Source organism: Sciurus carolinensis, chromosome 19 (genome assembly GCF_902686445.1).
Source record: "Sciurus carolinensis chromosome 19, mSciCar1.2, whole genome shotgun sequence".
Taxonomy (NCBI): Eukaryota; Metazoa; Chordata; class Mammalia; order Rodentia; family Sciuridae; genus Sciurus; species Sciurus carolinensis.
The window spans coordinates 10,626,404-10,647,187 of NC_062231.1; the positions used below are offsets into that span (position 1 = coordinate 10,626,404).

A 20,784-nucleotide genomic window follows, 5' to 3' on the forward strand; every position below is an offset into this window, starting at 1 on the left:
CCCCAACCCTGCATTTTTATTTTAATGGGCAAAAGTCAAGTGTCTGTACAACATGGTGGTTGTAGTTTATTATATTCTTTTTATGTTGTATTGGGAATTGAGCCCAGTGGACTTTTCCACTGGTCAATACCATCAGCTCTTTTTCTTTTTTGTTTTTTATTTAGCGTCTTGCTAAATTGCTGAGATTGGTCTTGAATAGGCACTTCTTCTGTCTCAGCCTCCTGAGTCACTGGGATTACAATTGTGTGCCAGCCAGAGTGCCTGGATAATATATTGTATTCCTTTTTTTCAAAGGATTTACAAATATTTTATTGGTGGTTTTACTTAACACTGAATACAGAGAATACAAATAAAGCAGCACTTAAAAGGAAGCATTAATCTTTAAAGAAGTGTAATATATTTACATATATTGAATAGTTTTGTATGTTAGCAATTACAAAAAATGTAAAACTTTCATTCTGAATATACTTTGAATTCGAGGTTTTTTTTTTGTTTTGTTTTGTTTTGTTTTTTGCTGTAGTTATACCAAGAATGATTAGTTTTCTTTGTATCTAACCTAAAAGCAAGACTTTGCAAGATGATCCTGAAACAAAACAGTAAATCAGAAATTTTAAAGCAGCTTTTTAGGGGAGGATAAAGACACACAAAAGAAAAAACTTTCTATACCACATATATAAATGCAATGGAGGAAATATGAAGGAGCAAACAAATCACAAGTACCAATTTTACTCTGTGATTTCTAATTCTAGCAACAATTCAACTAACAGTAACTTAATGCTGTTCTAGAAAATAAAACCATTAATTCTTTCACTATAATTTTCAGACTTTACTCAATTAACAATTATTAAACATTCAGATTTTTTGTATTAACAGAAGAAATGAATTATATTTATAGAAATATTAACAAAGGAGGTCTTCAAACACACTGCTGAAAGCCACAATATAATTTGGGGGCCAGATTTCAATGTACACAATGTTATGAGTGATAAAGAGCTTATTGACAATACAGTCCCGCTCAGGGCTGTTGACTGAGTCCACCTGTTCCTATGTGGATGGGACTGCAATGACAACTCTGCCAGGTCTCTAAACAGGACTGCCCATTAAATAATTATGACATAACTGTGATGCATAGCTAGCTTATAAAACTGACGTTTCCACTGTAATAACACTACAGAATTCTAGTTACAATAAATATTAGAATTATGTCTCCCTCTAACAATTCAGTGGAAAAAGAGTTTTCTGACTGCATTTCTGATGAACAGGACACCTCTAAAATACACACAAGGGGAAAGTAGAAAGTGAGCAAAGTGAACTCCTGAAACTGATTTTTCAGACACTAACAAGCAAAGCAGTTTGCAATAAATCAAAATCACCCTGAAGCAAAGATTAAATCAATTCGGTTCTGAAGAAAATACAACTCATTATGAAAGTTTTGTTTGGTTTGTGATTAGACTTCAAAATGTTAAAATAAACTATATTCTAACAATATTAATGTGCCGCACAGGATTTTAAAACTGTACTCTGAGTTCAAAGGTTTTGTCTTCTCTCCAGAGAAAGTAAATAAAAAGAAAAAAGGAGCTCTTACAAAAATAAACAAAACTAAATCCCCCACTCAAAATATTCATAAAGGGAAGGTTTTTTCTTTCCAGATACTTCAATTGGTCCAAGATCAGTGTACGGTTTACACCCTAAGAACTTCTACTCTCTTCCTTTAGCTTCTATTCTCTAGTCTTTTCTGTGTTTTTATTAAACAAGGCTATGGGTAGAATTTCTTAAGAAGTCAGGTTGAGTCAGAGGTAGCATTAGGATGCACTATAGTTGAATATGAAGTTCAAATGAACACATTATTCTTCTAAAAGGGTGACAATAAGTAAAAGTGCATAAAGAAAAATGTTCAGCCCTCACTGCCTTGCACTAAGAAAAGTTCTGAGAAACTGGAAATCATTGTTGGGTGTCAAGAAATAGGCATTAGCCTCACTTCTTTGAGCTCCTTTAATGTACCTGTTCAGGCTGGATTTCCACAAAGTGCAGCACTCCACTCTCATAGTAGGCAATGCCAAGAGACAGCAAAGCAATAGCAAAATTAGGAGCAGGACCCTCCAGAAGCCCAGATCTTCTACAAATTCCTGCCAAGTCATTCAAAAGCTGGACAGGACTCCTTCAGCTGGCTGTAGGGTGGGATTGAGGAGAGAATGGCTTTCTGTGGTACTTTCACTCTCAGACATCTTCATGGCCTCCAGTTTTGAGTGGGTTCCTCTGTGAAATCCTTTTACCTCCTGTTCTTCCAAACATTCCAGCAATCAGATGACATCTTTATTCACTCCCCTGCACTTTGCCAGAACTAAAGGAGTCACACCTTATGATTGCATATATCAATTTTGAGTCCATTGGAAACTAAGGATTGAATGGAATCCACATGGCCACAGAGGTGAAGAGCTGTGTCTCCTTGATAATCTGTAGTCAGTAGATCAGCAGCAAAATCATGCAACAGCTTGCAGATGGCTACATTCCTTTGGGCTGCTGCAAGGTGAAGACCTGTTCTGCCTCTGCTGTTGCGGACATTTGAGTCAGAGCCACTTTCCAGAACCATCTTAGAATAGGTAATGTCTCCATCAATACAGGCTTGAAGCAATGACACATTAGTTTGAGAAGAATCATTTACAAAAACCTAGGATCTTGGCCTAATGTGCATGGTATATGGGTCAGCTGTAAGATTAGACCTTTCTTCCAGTGGTCACTCAGCAGTTTCTCTGAATACTTACACAGGATCAACAAAAGTATTCAGTAAATGCCCGCAAGAATTTGTGAGACAAGCAGCAGTGAAAGCAGCAGCTCCTCTCTGCAGGTTGCAGATGGAGTAGGCTCAGCCACTTGTACATTGTGTTTTTAATGAGTGCTACTAGAATGTATGTGAAGTTTACTAAAAATAAATCTAATTATGTCAAATAATGCATGTATTAGTTATATTTTGTCATTTGTGTGCCATAGAACATGAAGTACATAAAAAGTTATTAGTGTAATCAGGTAATAAATAACAAAAAGTATGAACATTAAAAAATCAGTCCTCTTCTGTTGATTTCTATGCTTTGACTTCATTCAAGTCATACTAAAATCAACTGTGATAGGCTTTTGTTACCCCTCAAACCAGTTTTTTGCTGTATTTTCTCTAAATGTGTGTGTACATTTCTCCCACTGTAAATGCACATATTTCTTCTTAAGCAATAATTGTTTATACCCATGATGAATCATCTTTGGCACTGTCATCCAAAATTTACCTTTTATCTCCAGCTCTCTGTGGAGACAAAAACTAGTTTGCATAAAGTTGTCAAGAAAGTCATAGCTGTTTGTATGTTTTACACTTCCCTTTTGCTCATGGGAGAATAAAGGAGTTGATAGTTTTTTCTTATTGCACAATGTCCTACTGTTTTTGGGGAATGACTGTTGATCAAAGTAACACATTTTCCTTTTCTCTACTACATGACTTTCCCTATTGTGCTCATCTGTGGTTCTGTAAAATCAAAGATAGTTTTGGAAGTTCTCACAAGTCAATTTTTTCAGTGACTTTTTATGAAGTTTCTTTTTTCTTTATTATTTGTTCTTAGTAATATATGACATTCACATCCATTTTGATAAAGTTTTACAAGCATGGGATATATGTTATTCTAATTAGGACCAATTCTTGTGGGTGGTCATGCTGGTGAAATTCACTTATGGATTGTCATATGTATACATAGAAAAATTATGGTAGATTTATTCTACTGTCTTTTCCATTCCTACCCTCCCTCTACCACAATTTCTTTATTCATTCATTTGTTGATGTGCTTCTAGGTTTGTTCCATACCTTAGTTACTGTGAATTGTGCTGTTGTAAACATTAATGTGGCTGTGTCACTGCACTATGCTCATTTTAAATACATTGGATATGTTGAATTGGCATAACTGGCTCAAACAGTGGTTCCATTCCTAGTTTGTTTTTACCAGGAATTGAACCCAGAGGTGCTTAACCACTGAATTGCATCTCCAGCCCTTTTAATGTTTTATTTAGGGGCAGGATCTCACAGAGTTGCTAAGAGTCTCACTATGTTCCTGAGACTGGTTTTGAACTCATGAACCTCCTGCCTCAGCCTCCAATGGTCATCCCTCAATTTTGAGGAATCTCCATTTTGCTTGCTCCAATTTTCCATCCTACTTTTCCCCTCATCTGTGCCAACATTTGTTGCTACATGTATTCTTGGTAATCCCCATTCTGAGTGGAGTATGGGGGAATCTCATTACAGATTTATTTTGCATTTCTCTAATTACTAGAGATATTGTCCATTTTTTTACATATTTGATGATCCTTCCTATTTCTTCTTTTGAGAAGGACATGGTAAGGTTTTTTACCCATTTATTTATTAGGTTTTTTGGGTTTTTTAATCTATCAATTCATTACAATCTTGGATTTGCTTTACTGTTCCCTTTCTGATGTGCTCACATTGATAATAACTTCTCTTTTTTTGCAAAGTATATTCACAAAGTGTAGCAAGTAAAATAATTTATTCCTTTGATTTATTTCAGTGATATATTCTCATCAAACCCAAGAATTTTCATCAGAGCTGGGAATAAAATGTTCATTCCATCAGGTGATAAAGGGAAGGTATGGAAACTGTGGCATTGAGAATGTATTCTTAAAGAAAGAATGGAAATGTGTGGAGGAGAGTAATGTTCAGGACAGTTGTCATGGTGAATATAATAGTTGTGAGATAGCTACAAAGTAAAGTTTTTTATCACAAATCGATATCAAGAATATATGAAGTCTCAGAAAATACCTTAATTTTGCTAATCAGTTTTGAGGAAGGTTTTGAGTATCTCGAAAATTTATCTCCATTGAATTTTTGATAACATAACCTTGTGAAATGACGAGGATGTAGGGAAAATGGTACAGTCATACATTGCCGGTGGGGCTGTAAATTAGTGCAGCCCCTCTGGAAAGCAGTGTGGAGATTCCCTAGAAAACTTGGAATGGAACCACCATTTGACTCAGCTATCCAACTCCTTGGCCTATAACCAAAGGACTTAAAATCAGCATATATTAGAGATGCAGCCATATCAAAGTTCATAGCTGCTCAATTCACAATAGCCAGATTGTGGAACCAACCTAGATGTCCTTCAATTGATGAATGGATAAAGAAACTGTGGTATATAAATACAATGGAATATTACACAGCCAGAAAGAATAATAAATTGATGGCATTACAGGCAAATGGATAAAATTGGAGAATATCATGCTAAGTGAGATAAGCCAGTCTCAAAAATCCAAAGGACAAATGATCTCCCTGAACAGTGGATGATGACACATAGTGGGGGGGTGGGAAGGAGGTAAGAATGGAGGAAAGAGGAACTTTATAGAGGGAAAAGAGGAGTGGGATGGGTGGGGGGAAGGAAAAAAATTATGGAATGAATCAAACACTATTATCCTGTGTAAAAGTATGACTACACAAATGGTATGCTTTTACTTCATGTACAGAGAAACAGTATGTATCTCATTTGTGTACAATAAAAATAAAGTAAAAAAATAAATAAATAAAAATAAAAAATAAAAATGTGAAATAAAATTTGGAAAATATGAAATAAAATCTATTGCATGCTTCAGTTCATAACAATGAACATTTGAAATGTACAATTTGTTTAAATTCTTACTCAAATATTTTTGTAGAGAATAGATTTAGTATTATAAATCTATATTACTGAATATAAAATAAATTACTAAGTATGATCAGTTTTTTTTTAATGTAACAAAGCATTAGTTGTTCTACATTCAACAAAGAGTCTTTCCTTGTGTCCAAAGGTAACATTTTAATGAATGTAGGAAGATCTTTACTTACACCATATTACTTGATAAGCAATCAGATACAGCTATTTGGTAATAATTCTACATTTATCATAAAACTTTCAAGACCTTTTAGCTAGTTCAGTACCCTAAATAAATATGAGTGCATTTTTATTGGTGAAAAATGTAAGAAATGCAGTGAAACTCACAAATATTTAATATTTTTTAAATTCTAGAAAATATCATTGTGATCATTTTACAAAGAAGCTTTACAAAGGCAACAAATGCAAACAAGTATGTCATCAGTGCTCAAAATTTATCATTCCAAGCATCCATATTCAAGGAAAGGATTGCAAATATCAACAATGTGGAAGAACTTTAAATAAAATCACAAGAATTAATCAGTGCAAGAAAATTCATGTGGGAAAAATGCCATACAGATTTAAGAAATGCATTAAAGCATTTAAGGATTTCTCAAGCCTTTATCACAGTAGTGATAAACCCTACAGATGTGAAGATTGTGGTAAAGGTTTTAATCAAAGGTCATGCCTTACTAAACACAAGAAGAATCATGCTGGAAAGAAGGCCTATACTTGTAAAGAATGTGGAAAGGTATTTATTTCCACCTCAAATCTTACTAGGCATCAGAGGATTCATAGTGATGAGAGACCGTACAAATGTACAGAATGTGAAAAAGATTTTAAATACCCCTCAGGCCTTACTCAACACCGGAGGATTCATACTGGAGAAAAGCCCTACAAATGTACAAAATGTGGGAAAGAATTTACACGATTTTCAAACTTCACTGAACACCAGAGTGTTCATAGTGATGAGAGACCATATGAATGTAAGAAATGTGGCAAAGGCTTTAAGTGTATTAGAGCCCTTATTGTACACCAGGAGAGTCATACGGATGAGAGACCATATGAATGTAAGGAATGTGGCAAAGGCTTTAAGAATAATAGAGCCCTTAATCAACACCAGAATATTCATACTGGGGAGAAACTGTACAAATGTACAGAATGTGGAAAAGCATTTATTCACGTTTCAGACTTGACTCGACACTACAGGATTCATATAGATGAGAGACCATATGACTGTAAGGAATGTGGCAAAGGTTTTAAGTACAGTTCAACCCTTATTAGACACCAGAGAATTCATAGGGATGAGAGACCATACAAATGTAATGAATGAGGCAAACATTTGAAATTCATCTCAACTGTTACTCAACAGCAGACTATTCATACTGGAGGGAAGCCATATAAATGCAAATAATATGGAAAAGCATTTATTCAGAGTTCACATCTTATTCAACACCACAGGATTCTTAATGATGAATGTAAAGAGTGTTGCAAAGGCTTTAAGGACTGCACAACCCTTATTAAACATCACAAGGTTTATAGTGATGAGAGATCATACAAATGTATGGACTGTAGCAAAAATTTTCAATGCAACCCTTTCTTACTGCTAGAGAATTCATATTGGAGAATATTCCTATGATTGTAAAGAATGAGGGAAAGCTCTTAATAGGAGTTCATTTTGGTTTTTAACTTGACTTAGTTTCCCCTTTGATTGACTTTTTCTGTAGTGTAGTTTCTGCCTCTGCTAACTCATTGTTTTTTATTTCCTCCTTATGGAATAATTTTCTTAGAATGTTCGGTAGCTCATGCTTTCAATTTGTAAATTCTTTTAACTTTTGTTTATCATGGAAGGATTTTATTTCATCATCAAATCTGCATGTTAGTTTTGCTGGGTATAAGATTCTTGATTGGATTCCATGTTATTTTAGAGTCTGAAATATGTTGTTCCAGAACCTCCAAGTCTTTAGTGTCTGCACTGAGAAATCTGCTAATGTTCATATTGGATTCCCCATATATGTAATCTGATGGTTTTCTCTCACAGGCTTTAAAATTATATCTTTATTTTGTATGTTAGACTTTTTCTTCATAATATGACTTAGTGTGGGTTTGGTGTAATTTTATACATTTGCTGTCCTGTAAGCCTTTTGTAATTGATTTTCCATTTCATTCTTCAGGTTTTGGAAATTTTCTGACATTATTTCATTGAACAGATTTTTCATTCATTTGGTTTGTAACTCTGGGTCTTTCTCAATCCAAGTAATTCTTAAATTTGGCCTTTTCATGTTATCTCATAATTCTTGGATGTTCTGTTCATGATTTCTTTCAATCTTCTCTTTGTAGTGAACTTTATTTTCAAGATGAAATACTTTGTCTTCATTATCTGAGGTTGTGGGGAAAAAGGTACACTCATACATTGCTGATGGGGTTGCAAATTAGTGCATCCACTCTGGACAGCAGTGTGGAGATTCCTCAGAAAGCTTGGAATGGAACCACCATTGGACCCAGCTATCCCACTCCTTGGCCTATACCCAAAGGACTTCAAATCAGCATATTACAGAGACACAGCCACATCAATGTTCATAGCTGCTCAATTCACAATAGCCAGATTGTTGAGCCAACCTAGATGTCCTTCAATTGATGAATAGATAAAGAAACTGTGGTATATATATACAATGGAATATTACACAGCCAGAAGGAATGATATAATTATGGCATTTCCAGGCAAGTGGATGAAATTGGACAATATCATGCTAAGAGAGATAAGCCAATCTCAAAAAACCAAAGGATGCATGATCTTGCTGATAAGTGGATGATGACACATAATGGGAGGTGGGAGGGGTTAGTGTTAGGTTTAGTGATAGGTTTAGGGTTAGGGTTAGGGAGGGTGGCAAAAATGAAGGAAGGAAGGACTGCATAGAGGGAAAAGAGGGGTGGGAGAGATGGGGGAGGGAAAAATAACAGAATGAATCAAACATTATCTTATGTAAATTTCTGATTACACAAATGGTTTCCCTTTACTCCATGTACAAATAGAGAAACAACATGTATCCCATTTGTTTACAATAAAAAAATTATAGGAATCTTAAACAAAATATTTCTTCTCAAAATATTAACAGTTTTGTTACAATAGGCAAAGATGATGTGTTCAGTTATCATCTACAACATAAATATTAGGTTTGCAATAAGTTCTACAATTTCTAATAGTGGATAGAGAACAGGAGAGGGTGTAGGATGTGATATTAATGAGGTAGGAGTTGAGATTATAGAGATGTTTGATCATAGAAAGTGTGAAAGAGGAATCAAAAGAAGTTGGTTGTTAGCAGAAGAAAAGAGAAAGAGACTCCAAGGAAGCAAATAAATAAAAGGAAGGTAGAGTGAATAAAATAGGAAAAAGAGAAACATGAAAAAAATAAAACATTATACAACCAAAGTGTAATACGCCACTCAAATTCCAGTCCCGATGAATGAAAAGTAGTTTATTTCACAAATGTTGGGGATGTGAGTGCAGGCAATGAGAAATAAATTAGGGGTAATAAAGGAGCAGTGAAGAAAGAGTGAACAGTTATTTCCATTGGAAATCAATATCTTCTGTTTCCCTTCTCATCTAATAAGTGTGGATTTCTGAAGTGTGTTGGTAACTCCACCCTAGGATGGTAAAAGTTACTACAGTGGGAATACTAGACTTGGAGGTCAGACTCCTGGAGGTGTGGTATAGCAATTGCCTGTCCTACTGGAATATTTCACCCAAGGACTCTTCTTTGGGGTCCACTCATGTGATTCAGGACCCTGGTCTTTGCCTTTTACCTCACTTGTGGGCTCCACAGTTCCTGGTCTCTAATTTAGTCTCTAAATTGTATCTCTCCTGCCTCCACCCTTTTGACTTACTAATCAGGAACTTCTCTCCCTAGATGTCCTGAGGACTGAGTGCTGGGATCTGGGTGCCTGTTCAGGAAAATTTTTCTGTCTTGGGCAGATCAAGACCAGGCATGGAGAGCTGAGGACCAGCCATGTAGCTGCAAGGGCTGGGCCATGTTACTGGCTATGAGGTGATTGGGAGCCTGGTGATTGAGGAGCTGCCTGGCCCTGTTGATTGCCAAACCAGTGGGACCAGGAAATCAGTGGATGCTCTATGAGGGAAGAAGCTGTGGAACAGGTTCATGTCAGGTCCCAGGAAGTGCTCCCATGTTGTCTGAAATCCATGTGGTACTGGGCAGGTTGTTTGGGTGAGCTGGAATCAAGATGCCCTGATACCCTCTTCCAACCTACTGACCCCTTGCAAGGCTCTCTCCTGCCTCTGTGACAAGATGGTGGCTATTGGCACACCTAGCAGAGATATCTCAGATATAACATTGCCTCCAGGGACCTTGGTAATATTATATCAGATCTTGTTATCCCTAGATGGAAGCAGGCACGTTCTCTGAAGTCACTGGGATTACAGGTATACACCCCCACACCTATTTTGTTTCTTTTACAATATTTTCTCAGACATAATTTTAAAATTTTCTTTGTATTTAGCTTGCTATGTAGGTCAGTGTAGAGGCATTGCCTAGTCTGTGCATAGCCCTTGGCTTCAGCCCCATCATCACAAAAACAAATCAATAAATGCAATATAAGATAAAAAAATAATCATTGATGTGACTACATCACTGTAGCATGCTGATTTTAGGTCCTTTTGATATAAACTGAGGAACAGAATAATTGAGTCAATTGGTGGTTCCATTCCAAGTGTTCTGAGGAATATCCAAATTGATTTCCACAGTGCTTGCACCAATTTGTATTCCTACCACCAAATGTCTGAGTGTACCTTTTCTCCCTCATCCTCACCAATATTTATTGTTGCTTGTATTCTTGATAATTGCCATTCTGATTGAAGTGAGATGAAATCTTAGAGTAATTTTGATTTGCATTTCTCTACTTGCTAAGAGATGATGAACATTTTTTCAGATACATGTTGGTCAACTGTATTTCTTATTCTGTGAATTGTCTATTCAGTTCCTTTGCCATCTTATTAACTGGGTTTATTTTTTGGTGTTAAATTTTTTGAGTGATACAGCCACATCAATGTTTATAGCAGCTCGACTCACAATAGCTACACTATGTAATTATGCTTGGTGTCCTTCTACACATGAATAAAGAAAATGTTGTGTGTGTGTGTGTCTGTGTGTGTGTGTGTGTGTGTGTGAAGGAATATTACCCAGCATTAAGGAAAAATGAAATTATGGCATTTGCTGGGAAATATCAAGCTAAGCATAATACGTCAAACCCAAAAAACCAAAGGTTGAATGTTTGCTTGAACATGCGAATGGTAATACAGTATAAGGGGAGTGTGCTAGGGAAAAACAGTTTCTTTAGATTAGGTAGAGGGGATTGTAAAGTGGGGAAGGGGTATGGGGTAGAAACAATAGTAGAGGGTAACAGATTATTACCTCAGAATATGAGAAATTATACTCCTTTGCTTATGATTTATCAAAATACATAAATGCATGATGCTGTCATGCATAACTATGTAGAATAAAATTTTATAATAAATTTGGGATTGACCCATAATAATAGCACCTATTTATGGTGAACAGTATGATATTTTCATACATTCATACATTGTGTAATTGTAAAACCAGAGCCATTAGTACATCTAACACCTTAGGTGTGAGAAAGTGGATAGAGATTGATAAGTGTATCCCACATATTCTTACAGGGGTATTGTAGATTCAGGTACCACATGTCAATCTTTAATTTGTTTTGATGTCTTCTTTAGTATGATGTAAGTTAAAGTTCTAATTTGTTCTGTATGTGGATATGAAGTTTCACGTGCACCATCTGCTGAGTAGACCGTAAAATGAGTAAAAGGCTCATCTTTCCCATTACAGATTCTTGGCATCTATAATGAAAGGGTGATTGTGTATGTATGGATATATTTCTGGGTGAAATAAATTAAAAGAGTGAGGGTTTGATGTTGTATGTATGGACTTCTTTCTGGGTTTTCCTTCCTGTTTCATTTGTCTGTATGTTTACTCTTATTCCAGAATCACAATGTGTTAGTTATTACATGTATGTAATACCCAGAAAATTTGATGCCTTCTTTGTCCTATAGAAGTCTTCATGGCCTCCTTCTGTAGATTGCTTTGAATAGTATGGATGTTTTAACAATATTGTTTCTCTCAATCCATGAACATAGGATGCCTTTCCAACTATTTGTAACTGATTTAATTTCTCTCAACATAGTAAGATATTTCAGCGTTAATGTCTTTGACATTCCTTGTTATGTTTATTCCCATGCATTTGATTATAATTCATGCTTAAGTTCTTATTTACAGTTAAAACTCTTGCTCCTAGGAATTGAACACAGGTATGCTTTACCACTGAGCTACATCCAGTGTCATGTTATTATTTCTATGTTTATTACAGAAAGAATATATGATGTAAGAGTAAACATTTTAATTTTTAGTGGTACTAACTGCATTCATATTATTTTGGAACTATAACTACCAGCCATCCTCAGTATTGTTTATTTTTCAAAGTCTAACTATGTCAATCAAGCCAGAATTTCCCATTGCCATTCTTTCTGAGTCTCTAAAACCTGCCACTCTGTTTTCTGATATTATAAATTAGAAGAATCTAACTCTATTTTGTACATGTGAAATATTACAGTAGTTTTTTTCTTTTGTAATACATTGAACTTGACACAGAGTCTTGAAGTTTCATGTGTGGTGAACCATATGCCATTATTTCCTTCCTGGTGAAAGTCAAATAATTCCAGGCCAGACTCTAATTATAGATTTATCTACTTGGGACATTGTGTTGTTTTTAACATGGGCAACTGTAAATGATGCAACTATAAGAATAGGAATATAAATACTAGTTACAATCCCTGAATTCATTATTTTTCCTGCTGAGGACATGGAAATACAGTTAATGGACCATATATTAATTTATACTGATAAACCTTAACATATTTAATTAGGTAAAAACAGACTACTGAGACTATTGACTTATAATAGGTGCTGTACATATTTATATATATATCAGTATGGGCAAAATTAAGTCATGAAATTTAGATGCACCTCCCATTTATCACTTCCTGATATCATGCAGAAATGTAGAATTTTAGGTCAACTCAGAGGTAAATGATTTAACTATCTATTACATATTTCCAATCCACATGTACCAAGGGAAAACAATTTATCTAAAAATTATAAAACCATGTATTTATTTAACCTAGAATACACCCAGACTATGTCATGATTACAAAACTGTTCAGAGGCTCATTAACAGAATTCATCCATCATTTAATAATTATATACTATAAGGATTTCAAAAATTCATAAATCATTTCAGTAGTGATTAACAACAAAGAACTAATTGTGGATAGCTGCTATCCAACATGATGGGGTTAAATGATAGACTGGGCCATTGTTTTGCATAATTCTTGAAGAGGAGATAATGCAGTCCTAACTGTACATGAACATAAACCCATGAACAACAGAATGGACTGTGTGGATCTTTGTTCTGGGGATGCAGTTAAAGACAGGATGGTACTGTGAAGGTGCTGAGACTACCTCTTACACTTGCACAAGGGGGTCACCGTGTACCCACTCGAGAGACCCATGAGCCCCAAAAAAGACACATCACTGAATATTCCCAATATAGAAAATAAATGCTGAAGAAAATAACTTATGGGTAAAATTGTGTAGGATTCAGTAATAAATATAAGACCATGTATATTGACCATGGAATTTTTAACAGCAGAGATTGAGAATTGAGCACTGACTGACATGTAGAAGACCCACAGGAAAAGAAGGTACATGGTTTCTGTTGTGGACTTATGTTTGAGCTTTGCCAAGCAGGAGGTTTTCTGGGGCTGTGGTTGATCATCTGGGGTAAAATCTGCTGGCAGTTAGCACAAATGGAGAATCCCCTAAACAGCCTGTGCAAGTAGATTACATTTACATTTGATGTCAATCTCCAAATACTGAGACAAAAGAACATCTGTAGCTATGAGTTCCATGATGAGCAGCATCTCTAGGTGAAATGGAGCCATGAGACCAATGGTCAGATCAGTGGACTTGAGCCTGTGCTGTAGAATAAATGTGAAGGTGCGGAAGAGAAGAAGAATGGTGTTGCCCGAGATCTGAAGGACAACATCAGAGAAAAATGCATATCTTACTTATGGTAATTTATTGGTCAAGGAATCAAATGGTGAGGAGAAAAGCAAGAAAAATTCTTTATCACAGATATGGACACATCCATCAATCTCAGCATACACACAGCTATTGAGGATTCATATGGATCCTCTTGCTTCATTCCTTCCTCACACACTCCAGAAGGCATCGCCTCACTTTACTGATTAGAGAATAAATTTTTTTTCTCCATTCGTGGTCTCCCACGTTGTATCAGGTTTCCTGTATCTTAAAAGTCATATGTAGGGAGATCCAGCACGGTGGACTAGAGGGTGACTACATCTCCCATTGCTCCAGAACCCAGGATTCAAGAAGGGGAGGCAATGAGAGACTTGGACTAACAAAGAGCCACAGGTTGAGTCTTTCGCACCAGGTGAAGTTCAGCCTGCGCGGGAGGCCCAAAAAAGGGCAGCTTCTTGGAGCAGGACAGGGCATTTAGAATCATCCCCAAGCAGCCCTGCTCCCTCCGGTGGCAGGCTCGTTCCACAGCCAGTTTCTTGGAGCAGGCCACCCAGTGAGAGCCTTTCCACACAGAGCAAGCTCCAAGCCATGGACCCAGTGGCGGGACCCAGCCCGCAGGTGGCTTCTGGGACCAGGCCAGGGCAGCCAGAGACTTCCACAAACAGCCCTGTTCCCTCCAACAGCAATCTCCTTCCACAGTGAGCTTCTTGGAGCAGGCCGCCCAGTGAGAGCCTTTCCACACAGAACCAGTCCCCAGCCCTGGAACCAGTAGCGGGCTAGGGCAGCTTTCTTTGGAAGAACTGCATTATCAAGTTCCTCCAAGATTTCAGGCTATTGAAGGCTGGGAGGTGATATACTGGAAATCTACAGTGACACTAAAAGGCAAAGAGGAAATCTGCAATATCTCAGAGTCCCACTGATTCCTGACCAATATGAGAAAACAAGGGAAGAAAATGTCCCTAACAAACCTGGATAGTATATCAATAAAATCCAATGACAGCACAGCAGAAGAAATATCAGAAACAGAGATCAGAATGTACATAATTAAAACAATCAGGGAAGCAAATGAGGAGATGAAAGAGCAAATGCAGGCACTGAAGGAGGAGATGAAAGAGCAAATGCAGCCATTAAATGATCACACCAATCAACTGTTAAAAGAGCAAATGTGGGAAGCAAGAGATCATTTAATAAAGAGTTAGAGATACTGAAAAAAAAATCCTTGAAATGAAGGAAACAATAAACCAAGTAAAAAACTCCATAGAAAGCATAACCAATAGGATAGAATACCTGGAAGACAGAACCTCAGACAATGAAGACAAAATATCTAATCTTGAAAACAAAGTTGACCAAACAGAGAAAATGGTAAGAAATCATCAACAGAATTTACAAGAATTATGGGAATCATGAAAAGGCTAAATTTAAGAATTATTGGGATTCAGGAAGGGTTAGAGAAACAAACCAAAGGAATGAAGAGACTAGTCAATAAAATAATATCATAAAATTTCCCAAATCTGAAGAATGAAATGGAAAACCAGATACAAGAGGCTTATAGGACTCCAAATATACAAAATTACAACAGACCCACACCAAGGGACATTATTATGAAAACACCTAACATATAAAATAAAGACAGAATTTTAAAGGCAACGAGAGAAAAGAATCAAATTACATTCAGGGGGAAACCAATAAAAATATCAGCAGATTTTTCAATCCATACCCTAAAAGCTAGAAGGGCCTGGAACAACATTTACCAAGCCCTGAAAGAAAACGAATGCCAATCAAGAATCTTATACCCAGCAAAACTTACTTTCAGATTTGATGATGAAATAGAATCTGTCCATGACAAACAAAAGCTAAAAGAATTTACAAAAAGAAAGCCGGCATTACAGAACATTCTCAGCAAAATATTCCATGTGGAAGAGATGAAAAACAACGATGCAAATCAGCAATGGGAGGAACTAGCCTAAAGGAACAGTGAAATAAAGGAGAAACCAAATCATGTCAAAAAACAAAAATGAGTCAAATGACTGGGAATACAAATCATACCACAATAATAACCCTGAATGTTAATGGCCTGAACTCATCAATGAAAAGACATAGACTGGCAGATTGGATTAAAAAGAAAAATCCAACAATATGCTGCCTGCAAGAGACTCATCTCATAGAAAGATATACCCATAGACTAAAGATGAAAGGATGGGAAAAAACATACCATGCACATGGACACAGCAAAAAAGCTGGAGTATCCATCCTCATTACAGATAATGTGGACTTCAAGTCAAAACTAGTCAAAAGTGATAAAGAAGGACATTACATACTGCTAAAGGGAAGCATAAATCAGCAAGACATAACAATCATAAATATCTATGCCCCGAACATTGGCTCATCCATGTACATCAAACAAATCCTTCTCAATTCCAGAAATTAAATAAACCACAACACAATAATACTAGGCGATTTTAACACACCTCTCTCACCACTGGATACATCTTCCAAACAAAAATTGAATAAAGAAACCATAGATCTCAATAACACAATCAACAATTTGGACTTAACAGACATTTATAGAATATGCCATCCAACAAAGAACGAATACACTTTCTTTTCAGCAGCACATGAATCCTTCTCTAAAATAGACCATATTTTATGCCACAAAGCTACTGTTAGCAAATACAAGAAGATAGAGATACTACCCTTATTCTATCAGATCATACTGGATTGAAATTTGAAATAAATGACAGAATAAAAAACAGAAACTTCTCCAATACCTGGAGATTAAATAATACACTATTACATGATGAATTGATAACAGAAGACATCAGGAGGGAAATAAAAAATTCTTAGAAGTAAATGAGAACAAAGACACATCATATCAAAATCTCTGGGACACTATGAAAGCAGTACTTAGACGAAGACTTATTTTATGGGGTGCATTCAACAAAAGAAGTAGAAATCAACAAATAAATGACTTAACACTACAGCTCAAAGCACTAGAAAAAGAAGAGCAGACCAACACCAAAAGTAGTAGAAGACAGGAAATAGTTAAAATCAGAGCCGAGATCAACAAAATTGAAAGAAGAGAAACAATCAGAAAAATTAACAAAATAAAGAGTTGGTTCTTTGAAAAAATAAACAAAATTGATAAACCCTTAGCCACACTAACAAAGAGAAAGAGGGAGAAAACTCAAATTACTAAAATTTGGAATGAACAAGGAAATATCACAACAGACATGAGTGAAATACAAAACATAATTAGAAGCTATTGTGAAAATCTACATTCCAACAAAACAGAAAACCTCGAAGACATCAGCAAGTTTCTAGAGACATATGAATTACCTAAATTTAACAAGGAGGACATACACAACTTAAATCAATTTCAAGCAATGAAATAGAAGAGGTCATCAAAAGCCTACCAACAAAGAAAAGTCCTGGGACCAGATGGGTTCTCAGCCAAGTTCTACAAAACCTTTAAAGAAGAACTCATTCCAATACTCCTCCAAAGACTTGGCTTTCTGAAAGCTTTGGTTATACCTAGGACACTGATGGTCACTGACAGTAAAGACTGAAGATCTGGTAAAGGCCAAATATTAAGCAAGATTCATCATAGCACACTATGCTATCTTTTATGAAATATGATTGTTTTTCTTTCTAATAAGAGATATTAGGTTGTTAAATGAGTGACATAATAGTCTTAAAAACTGTTAATACATATCTATGTAAAGAAGTCTTTGTAGATGCTTAATAGTCATCTGAAATTTAATAAATACCTCTTAAGACAAAGATGAAAAAAATTCATATGTAGACTGAGTCAGGAATACCACAAGTTCTAATTCAGCCTTAACAACTTATTGAGGGACCCCAGCAACTTACTGAAACCCTGTCTCAAATTAAAATATAAAAAGGGTTGGAAATCTGACTCAGAGGATAAGCATACCTAGGTTTACTCCTTGGTACAAACAATTTATCATGTGTCATAGTAATATTTTCCCATTTTTACCTCATCTTGCAGTTTTCAGAGGTTGTATCTTATTTGATTTTCATTTTTGTCATCTTGTGAATGGTCAGATACATATTCAATGCTCTAAAATTTTTGGTAAATTCAAATGGGAGGATTGCATAACAGTAAAAAATTCCAGCCTTCCTGTAATGTTTAATTTGAATTATCATCTAGATTAGATTAAAAGATGAAGATGATTAAGAGGATTTGGGTGTGTCCATGAGGGCATGTATAAGAGTGATTGGAATGTGGGATAGTTTACTGAAGTGGAGATGCTCCCTTAGCATGGGCAGAAATACCCAATAGGATGGTAGTTTGGATGGAATAAAAGTTGGAAGAACAAGGAAGCAGATACAGATGCAAGTTTGACTCATCCTGAATGAGTTCTTGATTGCGGCTTCAGTTGTCTGAGAATATTGGACTCTTGCTTCTTCACTCTTCCAAAGTGGACTCTGCCAGCGATTCTCCAGGTAGTTTCCAGAGCCTTGGTCTCAAACTAGGATAGCACTGTTGCTCCCTCATGTTCTGGGACTTCCACTTCTTGGACTGCACAGCTACAGGTTCTTCCATCTCTCCAACCTACAGACAGCAATTGTGGACTATTCAGTGTGTAAGCCAATCCCTTTTTACACTTGTACTTTCTGTTGATTCTGTTTCTGTAGAGATCCCTGACAAATACACTTCCCAACCAATGAGTCTCACTGTAGTAGAAAAACCATAGATGTGTGACTTCAGAGCTGTCTTCATTCAACTTTATTACCAGAGGAAGTATCTTTATATAGTAACTGAGTAAATGTTGATAAATGTGCATCGAAAGGACACATTGTTTGAATTTATGATCTTCCATTTAGTACAAGTGTGAATATGAACACTCTATGATGGGAAACTGGTCAACTTATCTATAGAATAGGGACAATCATATTATCTATATCCTAGAGGCATTATATATGGCAGAAGATGAATAATACATACCAAATATACATGCTTTAGCATTATAAATGGAGAAAAATTGAAAGCGTTCCCTCAAAACACTGGAACAAGAGAGGGATGCCCTCTTTCACCACTTGTACTCAACATTGTCCTTGAAACTCTCTCCAAAGAAATTAAAGAGATAGGAATAGAAAGAGAAAAACTCAAACTATTACCATTTGCCAATGACAGAGTTCTATATCTAGAGGATCCAAAAAATTCCACCAGAAAACTTCTAGAACCCAAAAATAAATTCAGAAGTGTTGCAGAATATAAAATAAAAAATCATAAATTTAATTCATTTCTAGTCATAAGTGATGAATCTTCTGAAAGAGAAATTCAGAAAACTATCCCATTCACAACAGCCTCCAAAAAATAAAGTGAACTGCATGGGAATCAATATAAGAAAAGAGGTGAAAGATCTCTACAATGAGAACTATAGAACACTAAAGAAAGAAATTAAAGCAATCCTTCAAGATTGTAAGATCTACCATGTTCCTGGAGAGGCAGAATTTATATTGTCAAAATGGCCATACTACCAAAAGTGCTATGCAGATTCAATGTGTTTTCAATTAAAATGCCAAGTGTAATAAAAACTACATGGATTGGGTACCAAAACAGGCAGGTAAACCAATGGTACAGAATCAAGAAAACAGAGCCAAATCCACATAAATACAGTTATCTCATTCTAGACAAAAGCATCAAAAACATATATTGGAGCAAAGGTATCCTCTTCAACAAATGGTGCTGGCAAAACTGTAAATCAAAATGCAGCAATGTAAAATGAAACTACTCTCACCCTGCACAAAACTCAAAGTGGATGAAGGACCTAGGAATTAGACCAGAGACCCTGCATCAAACAGAAGAAAAAGTAGGCTCATATTCATCATGTTAGCTTAGGACAAGTATTCGTTAACAATGTTCCCAAATTGTAACTAACAAAAACCATAATCAATGTGATCGATTCAAACTGAAAACCTCTTGTCATCAAAGGAAACAAAATTGTGAAGAGAGAGCCTACACAGTGAGAGAAAATCTTCAACACACACACTTCAGCTAGTGCACTAATCTCCAGAATCTATAAAGTACTCAAATACCTTCACAAAAAAATTATACATAACCCAATCAATAAAAGGGTAAGGAACTGAGCAAAAACTTCCCAGAAGAAGTTAGACAAGCAATCAATGAACATGAAAAAAATGTTCAACTTCTCCAGTAGAGAAATGCAAACCAAAACTACCCTAGGATTTAATCTCTCTCCAATTACAATGGCTATCATCAAGAATACAAGCACCAATAAGTTTTGATGAGGAGGTGGGGAAAAAGGTACACTCATACATTTCTAGTGGGATTGCAACTTGGTGCAACCACTCTGGAAAGCAGTATGGAGATTCCTCAGAACACTTCGAATGAAAGCACAATTTTACCCTCATATCCCACTTCTTGGTGTATACCCAAAGGATTTAAAATCAGCACACTACAGTGATGCAGCTACATCAGTGTTCATAGCAGCCCAATTTCCAATAGGTAAGTTATGGAACCAACCTAGATGAATGGATAAATAAACTGTGGTATATATACACAAAGGAATATTACTCAGCCATAAAGAAGAATAAAATTATGGCATTTATTGGTAATTGGATGGAGTTGGATAATAACATCCTAAGTGAAATGCCAATCCCCAAAAGCAAAGGCCAATTGTTATCTCTGATATGTGAGTGCTGATGCATAATGGGAGAGGACAAGAGAAGAATGGAGGATCTTTGGATTGCATAGGGGAAAATAAGAATAGAGGAGGGGCAGTGGAAAGGAGAGATGTTGCAATGAGACAAACATCGTTACCCTATGTACACATATGATTACATGAATGTTGTGACTATTCATCATGTGCAACCAGAGAAATGAATAGTTGTACTCCACTTGTGTACAATGAATCAAAATTTATTCTTCTGTCATATATAACTAAGTAGAGCATACAATAAAAATGTACCCTAAAGTGGAAAAACAACTG

General features: G+C 36.0%; 1 pseudogene; it reads right to left on the reverse strand.

Moving 5' to 3' along the window:
* Positions 1-1,992: 1,992 nt before the first annotated feature.
* On the reverse strand, positions 1,993-14,291 carry LOC124971203 (ankyrin repeat domain-containing protein 46-like; annotated as a pseudogene).
* Between the last annotated feature and the right edge of the window lie 6,493 nt (positions 14,292-20,784).